Here is an 8629-nt window from a genome sequence, read left to right as displayed (position 1 = left end):
TCTGTGAAACTCTTATCTCCAATAAACACTCAGAAAAAAAACAAAACAAAAAAAAAACAGAAGTGGCGCTGTAGCTCAAGTGGTAGAGTGCTAGCCTTGAGCCAAAGAGTTGAGGGACGGCGCCCAGGCCCAGAGTTCAGTCCCCACTACCGACAAAAAAAAAAATCTGCTGTTACTGAAAACATCTAGTTTAAATTACATCTCTAAAAATCTTTTTTTTTTTTTTTTTTTTTTGTTGGTCATGGGGCTTGAACTCTGGGCCTGGGCTCTTCAACTCAAGGCTAGCACTCTATCACTTGAGCCACAGTGCCACTTCCGGTTTTCTGGTGGTTAATTAAAGATAAGAGTCTCACAGACTTTCCCCCCCAGGCTGGCTTTGAACTTTGATCCTCAGATCTCAGCCTCCTGAGTAGTCTAAAAATCTTTTAAAAACACTATTTCTTATCTGAAACATGAATTATCTAGGTCAAAATATAGCTCTTGAGAAATGATCCGTGACTTTTTTCTTTAATGCTGATCTTAGGGCTTACACTCAGAGTCTGGGTACTGTCTCTGAGGGTTTTTTTTGTTGTTGTTCAAGACTAGCTCTCTTGTGCTACAACTCCACTTCTGGCTTTTTGGTGGTTAATTGAAGGTAAGTATCTCATGGAATTTCCTGCCCATGCTGGCTTCAAACCTTAATCCTTAGATCTCAGGCTCCTAAGTATCTAGGATTATAGGCCTGAGCCACCAGCGCCCAGTAATTCTTTTTTGAAACAGGGTCTATCTAGCCCAGGTTGGCCTGGATCTTCCAATCCTCCTGCCACAGTCTCTGGATTACTAGGATGACAGACACGTGCTAGCACATCTGTCTCAATAAATCACTCAGGCTTACCCTGTTTCCTTATTATATATCCATTTATTCTCACAGAAATCTTATTCAATAAGTAGATATGTTGTTTTCTTTATGTTTTGGTAGCAGACTCTAAAGGGTAGTATGATATTTGATTTGCTTTTTCAGGCCCCCAAGTGAAATAAGAGAGTTTTGGAATGCTATTGTTCTATTATTATAAAATACTCTAAGGTGGGTGGTGGTGGCTCATGCCTATAATCCTAGCTATTGAAGAGGAGGCTGAGATCTGAGGATGGCAGTAAGGAACCAGCTTGGGCAGACAAACTCTTAAGATTCTTATCTTGCCAGGTGGGCACCGGTGGCTCACGCCTGTAATCCTAGCTACTCAGAAGACTGAGATCTGAGAATTGCGATTCAAAGCCAGCCCAGGCAGGAAAGTCCGTGAGACGCCAGTCCTGGGGCTTGAACTCAAGGGCTGGGCACTGTCCCTGAGCATCTTTTGCTCAATATCACTCTACCACTTGAGCCACAGTGCCACTTTTGGCTTTTTCTGTGTATGTGTACTGAGGAATCGAACTCAGGGCTTCATGCATGCTAGGTGTGCTAGCACTCTACCACTGAGCCACCTTCCCAGCCCCCTCGAGACTTTTTTTTTTTTTTTTTGTCGGTCGTGGGGCTTGAACTCTGGGCCTGGGCGCTGTCCCTCAGCTCTTCAGCTCAAGGTGAGCGCTCTACCACTTGAGCTACAGCGCCACTTCCGGTTTTCTGGTAGTTTATTGGAGATAGGAGTCTCACAGTCTCTCCTGCCCGGGCTGGCTTTGCACCGTGATCCTCAGATCTCAGCCTCCTGAGTAGCTAGGATTACAGGCGTGAGCCACCAGCGCCCGGCCCCCTTATCTTCAATCACCCTCCAGAAAACTGAGAGTGGCACTGTGGCTCAAGAGGTAGACTCCCTGCAAGTGGTAGAGGGACAGCACCCAGGCCCAGAGTTCAAGTCCTACAACCGACCAAAAAAAAAAAAAGAAAGAAAGAAAGAAAAATGATTCTTATTTCCAGTTAAGTAGCAAAGAACCAGAAGTGGAGATGAAAAAGCTAAGCTAGAGCTCAAGGCCCTAAGTTCAGGCCCCACCCCTATCCTCACCCCCGCCAAAAAAAAGAAAGAAAGAAGAGGAAAAAATCAAGGAAAGAAGGAAGGATGGAGAAAAAGTACCCTAAGGGTGAATGCCTGTAGTCCTAGCATTCAAGAGGTTGAGACAGGATGATTAGGAGGGGAGGCCAACCTGGACTGCATAGTGAAATGGACCCCATCTCCCCTCCCCTGCCACTGTTTCTGGGTCTGTTTAAAATTAGGTGGTTATGCTGCAACTTCCTTTGAAACTACAGAGGTAAACATGGGAATTATTTCAAATCTTGAGAAGCACCTACAGAACCCACAGAAGGTTCCACACTACAAAGATTAACCAGAACTATCCAACTTGTGGGTGGGAATGGGAGGGAAAACCTGGGAGAGCACTAGGGAAGAGGTAACATTGTCTAAAAGGAAATGTGCTCTTTACCTGACATATGTAAATGTAACCCTTTGTATATCACCTTTATAATGACAATAAAAATTTTAAAAAATTAAAAAAAATTAACCAGAGCTGGGCACTGGTGGCTCAGGCCTATAATCCTAGCTACTCAGGAGGCTGATATCTGAGGATCGCCATTCAAAGCCAGCCTGAGAAGAAAAGTCTGTGAGACTCTTATCTCCAATTACCCATCAGAAAATGGGAAGTGGCACTGTGTCCCAAGTGGTCGAGCCCTAGCCTTGAGCTGAAGAAATGAAGGATAGTGCCCAGGCCCAGAGTTCAAGCCCCCCAACCCACAAAAATAAAACAATAAAAATAAAAAGGTTAACCAGGGCTGGGAAGGTGGCTCAGTAGTAGAGCGCTTGCCTTGCATGCATGAGGCCCTGGGTTCGATTCCTCAGCACCACATAAGCAAAAAGATAAAAGACAGAAGTGGCGCGGTGGCTCAAATGGTAGAGCGCTAGCCTTGAGCTGAAGAGCTGAGGGACAGCGTCCAGGCCCAGAGTTCAGGCTGCAGGACAGGACCCCTCCCCCCCCCCCAAAAAAAAAGGTTAACCAGACAAGAGGGAGGGGTAGGGCATCTTCTATGCAGACCTCAATTCCATGGAAGCTCCACAACTCACCACTAGAGGGTGAAAGCACACAGTGAAAACAACATGGAGCCCTGAAGCAATCACCAATTGTCCAGCCTTGATAGCTTGGAAAGGCGCTGTCGATTTCTAGGTGTCTCTGGCAAGAAATGCCAAACCTTCTGACATAAATGGGGCAGAGGGGCTCCTGCAAGTACTGGTACCCAGCAGCTTTTTTTTTTTAATTCTTTTTTTGGTCCAGTCGTGGGGCCTGAACTCTGGGCCTGGGCGCTGTCACTCAGTTCAAGGCTAACACTCTACCACTTGAGCCACAGCGCCACTTCCGGCTTTTTTCTTTTTGCTTATGTGGTGCTGAGGAATCGAACCTAGGGCCTCAGGCATGCAAGGCAAGCGCTCTACCACTGAGCCACCTTCCCAGCCCCCCCAGCAGCTTTTGAGGCAGCTGTTCCTAGGTATCAGTGTTTTCTAAGTGCTGTGAGCTGTTTAGATGAGGCACATTTAAACCTCACAGAAATCCTGTAGGATTTCCCATTAAACCCCAGACTAAGGGGGAGATGCATGTAGCCAAGATTCAGCAAGCCTGAGCCTAAGGCTTGAGATTTTCTGATAGGGTTCCCACACTTTTTTTTGGTGTAAGATAGGGACTTGAACTTGGAACCTGTCACTTTCACTCATTGGCCAGTGCTCTACCAACTGAGCCATTCTTCCAACCCCAAACCACTGACTTCTGTCAAATCTGAGTGATTCACTCAGCTACTGACTGGACAGGAACAGATTGATGCCTAAGCCACACCCAGCCAGCAGCTTTTATAGTACAGGGCAAATTTGTTCATTCTGCTTTACAACTATATATTTAAAAAATTCTCTCACAGTTGAGCAAGGTAATACCTGTAATACTAGCTACTTAGGAGGCTGAGATTGGGAGGATAATAGTTCCAGACCATCCTGGAAAGTTGTTAAATCCGATTTTAAACAGTTAAAAAAAAAAACAAAAAACCCAAGGCCAAAACAGTAGAGGTGTGTTTTGTGTGTGTGTGGGGGGGGGGGGGGAAGAGGTATGTGTGCCTGTCATCTCAGCTATGCAATGAAAGGTTAAAGTTTGAGGCAGTGACCACTTGTTGCTTGTTTCTGTCTAGCAAAGCATCACGTGGTGGTAATCAAAACACCTGGTTGATTGTGTGCCTATATAAGACCTGCAAAGCCTTAGCTCGGGGCTCTCCTCCTAGGCTCCACTGTGTCGGAGTGTAGGATGAGGCCCGAGCTGCAGCCCGTTTAAATAAAACAGCTGTAGAGTCTGATTCTCGGTGGTCTTCTTGAGGGGGGGGGTCCTGCGACCATGGCATAACATATTAGTGGGGGCTCATCTGGGATACCCCCCAAAGACCCCCAATACCTCAGACTCCAAAGGTAAAACAGCACTGTCTTTGTTAATTTGTCTTGTCCTGTTGTTTGTTTTACTTTCGCTTTCCTTTGTGAGGATGGCGCTCCGATTGGTAAAGGGTTATGGAAGTGCTTGCATGACAACACTGGAGGAACTGGGAGATGTCCCAGATCCTCTTGTGGGGCGGGGGTCCTTGGAACCCTGCCATATGGGGCGGGGGAGGGGAGTCCTTGGAACCTCGCCCGTGTGAATTGTGGGCTAGGGGGTCGGTTCGGTGTTGGGCCTGAACTGACCAAGAGGGCCTCCTAACTGGGGCCCAACTGGCCCACTGTAGGTCTGCTCCTTCTGCTGTGGGGCGTGGGTGTCCCATGACAAGAGTCAGCGGGCCAATTTGGGAGGTCTCCACTTCCTAAGCTTTTTTTTCGTAACTGTCAGGCCTACATGTGTCTTGTTTGTACTGTTTATTGTTTTTTGGACTGTACGACTGACCTAGAAACCATAGGCAACACTCCATCCAGCCCCCTAGACTTACAAAAAGAAACTAAGAAAGAGGAAAAGAAATTGTACCCCCCGGTTTTTCAGGGAGATAACTTGGAAGAAGAAATGTTTCCGCCGGGCGCCAGTGGCTCACTCCTGTAATCCTAGCTACTCAGGAGGCTGAGATCTGAGGATCGCGGTTCAAAGCCAGCCCGGGCAGGAAAGACCGTGAGACTCCTATCTCCAATAAACCACTAGAAAACCGGAAGTGGCGCTGTAGCTCAAGTGGTAGAGCGCTTGCCTTGAGCTGAAGAGCTGAGGGACAGTGCCCAGGCCTAGAGTTCAAGCCCCATGACCGACAAAAAAAAAAAAAAAAAAGAAACGTTTCCTTCCCCATACTCCCCTTCCCAGGTTCCTTTTGCAGAACCTGAGAATGATCAAAAGGAGGAGGGATGGGGCTGGGAAGGTGGCTCAGTAGTAGAGCGCTTGCCTTGCATGCATGAGGCCCTGGGTTCGATTCCTCAGCACCACATAAGCAAAAATGAAAAAAGCCGGAAGTGGCGCTGTGGCTCAAATGGTCGAGCGCTAGCCTTGGGCTGAAGAGCTGAGGGACAGCACCCAGGCCCAGAGTTCAGGCCCCATGACCAGACCCCCCCCCAAAAAAAAACAAAACCAAACCAAAACAAACAAACAAACAAAAAAACCCGAGGAGGAGGGAGCTATAGAAGCCTCGGTACCTGCCCTTGAAGTTTCTGAGGGGCCAGTCACTCGACAATGCCATGGGATCAATCCCCCATCTAATGCAGCTGTTTTTCCCTTACGCTCTGTAGGTCCTGTAGATGTGGATGGTCAACAGCAACTCCAATATTGGCCATTTTCTACCAGTGATCTATACAATTGGCACACCCTAAATGCCCCCTTTTCTGAGGAAACCCCAGATTTAATTCGTTTGCTTGAAACTATTCTCTTTATTCATCAGCCCACTTGGGATGATTGCAGTCAGCTTTTACAGGTCCTTTTTACCACCAAAGAGAGACCGTATCCGAAAGGCGGCCCAGAAACATATCCCTGGCCCCACATGAGCGCCCATCACGGATCCTGCCCTGATCACTGCCTATTTTCCTGAGATCCGACCAACATGGGACTACAATACAGTTGAAGGTAGGGAGCGACTCCTCGTCTACCGCCAGGCTCTGTTGGCAGGTCTCAAGGTGGCGGCTCACTGACCTACTAATATGGCCAAGGTTTATAATGTAAGACAGGGAGGAAGTGAAAGTCCAGCAGCATATCTTGAGCGGCTCATGGAAGCTTTTAGTCAATATACCCCGTATGATCTTGAGACCCAGGAGTCGGCTCAGATGATTGTTTGCCTATATAAATCAAGCTGCACCAGACATAAAGCGAAAGTTGCAGGCTCTAGACAGTCTTGGTGAAAAGCCTATTAGGGAATCTAGTAGCTATGGCAGAAAAGGTTTACAATAAGAGAGACAGAGGAGCAAAGACAGGAAAGGAAGGACAGAGAACGTGAAATTGAGCGTGAAGAGAGACCAGGCCAAGGAAAAGAGGCCAGACTTGTTGGACTCGCCACTATCGCATGCTGAGCAGAAGTTTCATTTGAGATGGAAAAAGGTACGCGGGCGCAGCAGTCACCACAGACACTGAGATAGTGTGGGCAGAAGCACTTCCCCAGGGAACGTCTGCACAAAGAGCAGAACTAGTGGCACTAACAAAAGCCCTACAAATGGGAACAGGGAAGAGCCAAAACATGTACATGGACAGTCGGAATGCTTTTGCCACTGTGCATGTCCTTGGAGCCATTTACCAAGAGAGGGGGCTGCTGATAGCCGAGGGAAAGACTATTAAAAACAAACAAGAAATTTTAAGCCTCATCCAGGCCATATGGGAACCAGCAAATATTGCCATTATGCACTGCCCTGGCCATCAAAAGGGAACTGATTCTATAACCAAAGGAAATAACTTGGCCGATCAGGCAGCTAAGGAGGCAGCCCTCCAGCCCAGAGCGGAAGTACTGACTCTAGTAGACCCAGGGCCACGAGCTTTGCCTCCTGAGCCTCAGTACTCCCAAGAAGACTTGGAGTGGATAAAGAAAATTCCCATGGCCTATAAACCCCCGGACAGAGAAGGAAACAAAGACTGGTGGAAAACTGGTGAAGGCAAACTTATCTTGCCACAAAGATTGGGAAGGGGATTCTTAAAAGAATCCATCGGGTCTCTCACATGGGAACCCGAAGAATTCAGGACTTGCTCCGACACTCAGAAATAAAAATTAGGCAAGGAAATCAACTCATTGAGGACATTGTTAAAAATTGTAAAGCTGTCAGCTCACCAATGCCCCCAATCAACCGGCCACAAAAGGAGCTCGCCTCCGTGGAGATAAGCCAGGTGTGTATTGGAAAGTAGACTTCACAGAAATTAAAACTGGAAAATTTGGATATAAATATTTGCTAGTTTTTGTAGACACTTTTTCAGGATAGGTTGAAGCCTACCCAACAAAGCATGAGACTGTGAACGTCATGGCTGAGAAGATCCTGGAAGAAATCCTACCCAGGTATGGCTTCCCATCCACCATCAGGTCGGACAATGGACCGGGCTTCGTCTCAAAAGTAAGTCAGGGAATAGATGCGGCACTGGGGACAGATTGGAAATTGCACTGTGCTTATAGACCCCAGAGTTCAGGGCAGGTAGAAAGAATGAATAAAACTCTAAAAGAGACCATAACTAAATTGGCCTTGGAGACTGGCACAGACTGGGTATCGCTCCTTCTTTTTGCCTTGTTTAGAGTAAGAAATTCACCCTATCGGCTTGGCTTTACTCCTTTTGAAATAATGTATGGGCACCCTCCACCCATTATCCTTAGCCTTCAGACTGAATTGCTCGCTGATTTGGATGATACTGAATTTCTGTGTAAGCTTGACTATTTACAGCTGGTGAATAAGAGTATGTGGCCCCAGCTTAGAGCATTATGATTCTGCTTCTATTCCTACCCCCCATTTGTTTAAACCAGGGGACTGGGTGTTTGTTTGAAGGCACAATTTGAGATCTCTGGAACCACTGTGGAAGGGACCTTACATGGTGCTACTGGCTACACCCACTGCCCTTAAGGTGGATGTTATTGTTGCTTGGATCCATTGCTCCCATGCCAGACCGACTGACCCCTTTGCCCTGGATGACCATGGGAAAACATGTGAAGTCTCCAAGCATCCTACCCAACCACTCCGCATACGCCTCAAGAAAAGAAAAATGGACTGATTGTTACTGGTATACTGTTGGAGTTTAGTTTTGGGCCAGAGCCACAAGATTGTGGCTCAGGACCGTAAGTCAAGGGAGGGGAATGAAAGGTTAAAGTTTGAGGCAGTGACCACTTGTTGCTTGTTTCTGTCTAGCAAAGCAACACGTGGTGGTAATCAAAACACCTGGTTGATTGTGTGCCTATATAAGACCTGCAAATCCTTAGCTCGGGGCTCTCCTCCTAGACTCTACTGTGTCGGAGTATAGGACAAGGCCCGAGCTGCAGCCTGTTTAAATAAAACAGCCATAGTCTGACTCTCGGTGGTCTTCTTGCGGGGGCGGGGGGGGGAGGGGTTCTGTGACCATGGCATAACATGCAAGACATTTAAATAGGTGGATTGCAGTCTAGGCTGGTCGGCAAAAAGGAGCAGTGTAAAACATAACTGTAAAAAAGGGCTGGAGAAGCTGGGTGCTGATGGCTCATGCCTGTAATCCTAGCTACTCAGGAGGCTGAGATCTGAGGATCACGGTT

The sequence above is a fragment of the Dipodomys merriami genome, unplaced genomic scaffold, assembly GCF_024711535.1.
Source record: "Dipodomys merriami isolate MVZ:Mamm:240054 unplaced genomic scaffold, mDipMer1.0.p SCAF_22, whole genome shotgun sequence".
NCBI classification, from domain to species: domain Eukaryota; kingdom Metazoa; phylum Chordata; class Mammalia; order Rodentia; family Heteromyidae; genus Dipodomys; species Dipodomys merriami.
The sequence above is the reverse complement of the archived record's forward strand: the minus strand, read 5'-3'. Positions refer to the sequence as shown.